Genomic DNA, 6635 nt, shown 5'->3' on the forward strand with positions numbered 1-6635 from the left:
AACATTGCAACTATACAGCTATGACCCTCTTGGTCTCCTAGTATAATTACAGTCAAATTACTATACATCATGACTAGTATATTACATTTATGCACATATTGAATTAAGGCTTCTGAAAAATAATTTGCATATTTTGTATGTACCTGGATGCATGTACCTGATGAGCCCAGAAGGTGTCAGGATCCCTACCAATGGAAGTAGAGTATTGTGAGCCATTATGTGTGTGCTCAGAACTGAAGCTGGGGTTCACTGAACCAGCTCCACTTGTTCAACTCTTGACCACAGTATAAGTTATATATACATGCCCAGTTTTTGTCAAAATTCTGTTGAGAAAAATGGCACTGTCTTATGTAAAAAGCACCGCCCTTTTCTGTTTATTTCTGAGTGGTGGTAGGGTGAGGGAGATATGAGACAAGGCCTCATGCTATAACCAGGTAAGGCTTTAAAATGTCAGCAGCCTAGACTGAATTCACGCCTCAGCCTCCCAACTGCTGAGACACCAGGCCGGGATCGTATAGGCTTGGGGAGTACCTAGGCACACAGTCTATCACCAAACAGAAACCTGGGCACCTAGGCACTGGAGTATTGAGCATAGCTACTTATCTACACACCAAGGCAGCCATTATTTCCTCCTCCTCCTCCTCCCCTCCTTCTTCTCTTCTAGATTTTTAGAGACCCAATGGTCTATAATCTTCTGTAACTTATCCAAGGAGTCCAGTGCCTCTTTTGTCCTCTTTTGGTACCAGGCACACATGCGGTGCATTTTTAAATACATGCAAGCAAAACACTCATAGCCATAATAGACAAAAATTAACAAATCCAGCCTGGTCTACAGAGTGAGGTCCAGGACAGCCAGGGCTACACAGAGAAACCCTGTCTCGAAAAACCAAATAAATAAATAAATATTAACGGATCCTTTTAGAAAGAACTAACACTTAAGACGAGGAAGTTCCCTGTTGGGGACTGAGAATACACAGTTCAGTCGTGCCACTACTCCATCCACAGTGGTGATCATGATAAATCCTTTCTAAAGCAAAGCTTTAAGGAACATTGTTTACCACAAATTCCTCGAGAGGTGAAGAGGCAACAGCCTCAAGAAGTCCCATGTATCACATCCAGGGAGCTATGCGTCTGCTCGGCCTGTCAGCGCAGTCCAGTGAGAGATTTACAACCCACAGAAGGCGCTGTAAAGATGGCTCAGCGTTCAGCAATGTGCTGATCTTGCAGAGGGCTCCCGATCAGTTCCCAGTTCATAACTGCCTGCAAATCCAACTCCAGGAGGAATCCCACACCTCTGCGCCTCTGGCCCCCACAGACACAAAACAAATAAACAAGCCACAACCACAACAACAACGCAGAAAGTCGCTGCCTAAACAAACGCTCCCCATGCAAACCCTAGATCTGTTTCCTGATGACCGGCTCATCAAGCCTAGAGACCATCAAATCTGGTGGCTCCCGCACATCTGGACCTGCAATGAATCTCCTTGAAGGTCCCAGGAGCCTTGATGGGAGACTCTTCTCTTTTATTCTGATCTTTACCTCTTACCTACCCAACGCAAACGCATTTTTTTTTTTTAAAAGCTTGGTGGTATAAGACTTTTTTTTTTTTTTTAAATCAAACTTTTTTTTTTTTTAAGATTTATTTATTTATTATATGTAAGTACACTGTAGCTGTCTTCAGATCTTGTTACGGATGGTTGTGAGCCACCATATGGTTGCTGGGATTTGAACTTGGGACCTTTGGAAGAGCAATCGGTGGGTGCTCTTACCCGCTGAGCCATCTCACCAGCCCGGTGGTCTAAGACTTTAAAAGAGGGATTAAAATCCTTCTAGCATACACTACTGGAGGATTGCCTCTAAAAGTAGAAAAACAAAGCAACCCTCTGAAACCCTGAGCGCCCTCTGCGGCTAAGCCATCACAGCTTTGTTAGAGGATGCTTACGCCCTCCACCCCCCAAAATGAATTACTCCTGAGTACTCCGATCTGTATCAACCGACCTCCCTCTTCATGCAAGTTTCTATAAACCAAGGATGGTGGCCACTGCAGTAGCCCTAGCACTCTGGAGGGAGGCAGGAGGACCATCCCTTAGAGTTCAGGCTAGCCTGGGCTCCACACATAGAGGACCATCCCTAAGAATTCAAGCTAGCCTGGGCTCCACACATAGATAGTTTCTAGGCATTCCTCAACACTCTGATCAAGTTTTTAAGAATAAGGGGCTCATCTCTCTGCTGATACCGATGGAAATTCTCCCCCACTGTAAAATCAGTACCACACAAACCAGCTATAAGACCTATGCATTCAATGGAACCTAGTGCAGTCAAGATGGCTTGCTTGACAGGCAGAGCTGCTTGCTCAGAGAGCCAGAAATACGTAACCAAATGTGATAAAAGCAAGAGAGGACGGCTAAATTCAGAGAGATAGATGCCTGCACATCACCCATGCCTCCCGTGGCTCAGGCAGCGAGATGGAAGGCATCAGCCTGGTGCTGCTGCTCAGCAGAGGGGTCAAGGAAATGTGGTACTCACCCTTAGTCAAGAAGCCTGACTGTATCAGGGTTTACTGACTCTCACCAAGTCTATTATGGATGCCTGGAACTTAAATACAACGCTTCAACGAGTGTTGAAGTATGTACCTATGAAACTGTATAATCTCTGCTATTCAAAACACTTCAGCCGGGCGTGGTGGCACACACCTTTAATTCCAGCACTGGGGAGGCAGAGGCAGGCGGATTTCTGAGTTCAAGGCCAGCCTGGTCTACAGAGTGAGTTCCAGGACAGCCAGGGCTACCCACAGAAACCCTGTCTTGAAAAATCAAGCAAAAAAAAAAAAAAAAAAAAAAAAAAAAAAAAAAATCAACACATCAGTGAAGGTCATATTAACATGGGAGACATGATCCACCTTTAGGCTAAGGGCCTCAAAGTCCCAGGAACCCAGACACCTCCTCCCTCCAATCACTGGGCTCACAGGCCCATGAGGGCATTCTGAGTACAACAATCAATAACTGGAAAAACGTAGCCATACTCAAGAAGGCAACTCCCGGTCACACCTCCCCGGGTGCACACAGCCAACAACGGGAGCAGGGTTCCAAGCCCAGCCTGAGCTGGAGCAGGCCAGGGATACCTAACTCGACTGCGCTAGCTCCATAAATCACGGTTTATATTTAGATGCTGAAGGCTCAGGATGCTTGCCAGGCTGCCCCCCCCCCCCCGCCCCAAGACTGTATTATGTGGCCCAATGCTGACACTAGAGTTGAGTCAGGTGGCCGGACTATTTATTTATTTTACTTCCCAGAGCTGGGAGGGAACCCTGGGTTTCTACCGCTAAGAAACACATTCCAAACCTGATTTTCCTTTTAAATGTGGCTTAAGCGGTCCTCAGGATTTTGTCAACTGACAAGTCTTGTCCTAACACTCTCCCCACCCCCCACCCCCATGGCATTCCCATTCCTTGAAATTCCACCCTGAAAGTCATTGGGTAACTGGTGCAGGAGCCTGACGGTACAAGGAACCTGAAAGGTTTCCCTTTTCCATCTATTCCCTTGTACTTCCTCTACAGTATGGCCTCCAGCCAGTTCTACCAAAGTTCCCTTAAAGGAGCTACTGGGGCCCTTCTCATTCCTGCTTTCTAAGAACATAAAGCTCCACAAAATATTCACACGCAAGCCCTGGGTCAGAGTGTTGATGAATCCCCAACAGAAAAAAAAACAGTGTTTTCTGAAGCTCCACGTTTCCCCTTGCTCCTTCACACAGGTTGTATGTATGTTCAGGTCTTTTCAGAGTTGAGGACTGAGGTAAATCCCTGTCAAGCCAACAGAATGCAGACTGAGGCAGGAGGATTACCAGGAGCTTAAGGTTTGCCCAAGATACAGAATGAGATCATGACACAAAAATTCAAAGCAAAACATAACAAACCCTTAGGGCACAACATTGTGATCCCTCACTACAGAGAGAAAGAGAAGAGGGTAGCTACAAGCCAGGTCTCCATAGGCAATTCCAGACCAGCAAGGGATATTCAACCTGACTATGCCTCAAAACCCAAATACAAAAGGCAGAGTGACAGAGGCCCACAGAAACACCTGAAATTAATTCAAATCACATTCTAAATCAGTGCATTCAATTATGATTTCTTTTTTTGTTTTGTTTTGTTTTGTTTTTTGTCTTTTTCCAGACAGGGTTTCTCTGTGTAGCCTTGGCTGTCCTGGAACTCACTCTGTAGACCAGGCTGGCCTTGAACTCAGAAGTCCGCCAGCCTCTGCCTCCCGAGTGCTGGGACTAAAGGTGTGCGCCACCACGCCCGGCTCAATTGTGATTTCAATATGTAATTAATTAAAAAAAAAAAAAAAAACTATCAGATTTTAGCTGAGAATCAACTCAGCTAACTCCGTGTGCGAAAGAGGACCCTGGTGAACTGCTGAGCTTGTAAGTTTTCTTGAGGACAAAATAAGCCAATTCAACTAAAAAGGCAGCTTTACTGGGGACAGCTCTCAGGTGTATTCACGGGTCCCGAATGGGGGAAAGCCTAGGCTGGAACATTCAGGGTAGAAGACGGGATATGCCAGCCATGCCCTGTAACAGGTAGGGGCTGAGGCATGCTGGGAGAACCTAGAGGTCAGGTGCATTTTGGTTAGGCTCCTCGGCCGCCTGTCCCCGGCCTGCAATCCAACACGGCCTTTCAGGATGCGCCTTCAAATGCTGGGACTGTGACCATGTGTCACTTTATGTTAACTCTGGGGGTCAGACAGGGCCTTGTGGGTGCTGGACATGCACTCTACGTACGACGGGAGCTTCATTCACCCTGAGAAACCTGAAGCCTGTGAAGTTCACAGTGTAAATTATACCCTGAGAGCATCACACCCAATGTTAAACTTTCAGTATTTAATATAAAACATAGACAGGGCATGGTGACCCACACCTGCAGTCAGAGGCAGGGAAGCAGTTCAAGATCACCCCCCCACACACACACACTACTCAGGAAGTTCTAGGTCAACCCGCACTACATACATTCTGCAGGTGACTATATTCAAGTCTGGTGACCCAAGTTCCATTCCTGTGACAAATGTTGCAGGGAACTGAATCCATGAATTATCCTCTGACCTCCCCATATCTCCTGTGTCATATTTGTAGTTTTGTTTATGTTATCCTTGAAAAATTTAAACCTAGCACCAAATCAGGCATAATAGTGCAGACCTTGAATCCCAGCACTCAGGAGGCAGAGTCAGGTGAATCTATACCATGAGTTCAAGGACAGCCAGGGTTACATTGTGAGACACTTCCCCCCCCCCCCCCCCTTCTCTTCAGAGAAGAAGCAGCCCCCCCCCCCCCCCCCCCGTCTTCAAACACAAAGAACAAAGAAAGACCCAAGTAAACAAGCCAGGCATACAGATGCCTTTAATCCCAGCTTTAGGGAGGCCGAGGCAGGTGGAACTGTGAGTTTGAGGCCAGCCTGGTCTCCAAAATGAGTCCAGGACAGCCAGGGCTAAAAGGGACAAAACAAAATCTAAGTTAACAAATCTCAAAAACAAATTGAAGGGTTTTTTGTTGTTGTTGTTGTTTAAATAATATGACGTATAGCGTATTGATCTTTACTCTCTTGTCACTCTACCCAGATGGTCCAAAATTATAGGTACCACCGTCACTCACTTTTCTCCAGTCTCCCACTGCCTGGTCCCTTTCCACAGTGCAGGTCCTACATCCCTGGGCATGCCCCGATGAGCTTTACAATGGCAAGAGCTACCGAGTCAGATAGCAGAGCAACTTCCTCCCAACCTGCAGCCCCACAGATGAATACAAAGGACACAGGGCAAGGAAGAAAGGATGACCACAGGATCACCCCCAGATGCTGTGTTCACTGGCAGTACTCAAACTTCTGGACCACACTCGATGCTGGGAGTGCAGGCGCAAACTGTCGTACCTGGCCTTATTTGGATGAGGTAGTAACACACACCATCTTTCTAAGACCTGTAAATATATGCTTGATAGCCTGGATTCAATCCCTATAAACCACGGGTGCTCCTTGGCCTATGCCTGTAATCTCAGCACTGGGGAGGAGGGGCAGGATGGCCATCAGGATGGCCATCAGGAACGGTTGGGAGATGCTCAGCAGCCTGGGCTCTGTGACAAATCAAAGCAGGATTGTGAATTCCCTTAGTTCTCACGGTAAGCATCTCACTAAACATTGATGTTATATAATCGGGGAACCAGTAGAGATCTGCACATAGTTTAGGAGGCTTTTTAATGACCCCACACTGCTATACTACTCTTCTTGGAACACTGCTAAATGGGCTTTTCGGGCCAAATCTAGTAGTCTTTTGGTGTGCTGCCAACCATGGGCAGTAGAAATGAATCAAACCTTCAAGACCATAAGTTGCTGGCACGACAAAGATTCAGCATGTGTTCACTAGCAATGAGGCCCCTCCTCCAAACCCCTTGGTATTTTATCTGCAAAACTAGTTCAGGCTCAAGCACATCAGCTTGGGATACAGCCGTCCTATAGACACTGGAAGCTGATTAAACAATCAGTGAAGGGCAGGGCTAGGTGACTTAACTGCAGAGAAGCCCTCTGAATCCAGGGGAGCAATTGCTGGGCATTGGTTTTTTTTTTTAAAACTTTCAGGCCTGGGATTCAAAGCCCTGAA

General features: G+C 46.6%; 1 protein-coding gene across 2 annotated transcripts in view; it reads right to left on the reverse strand.

The window, feature by feature from the left end:
- Positions 1-6635, reverse strand: part of Tet1 (tet methylcytosine dioxygenase 1) — a 68552-nt gene that overhangs the window by 31046 nt on the left and 30871 nt on the right. The gene's annotated exons all lie outside the window — the stretch shown is intronic.

Source organism: Mus pahari, chromosome 9, assembly GCF_900095145.1.
Source record: "Mus pahari chromosome 9, PAHARI_EIJ_v1.1, whole genome shotgun sequence".
Taxonomy (NCBI): Eukaryota; Metazoa; Chordata; class Mammalia; order Rodentia; family Muridae; genus Mus; species Mus pahari.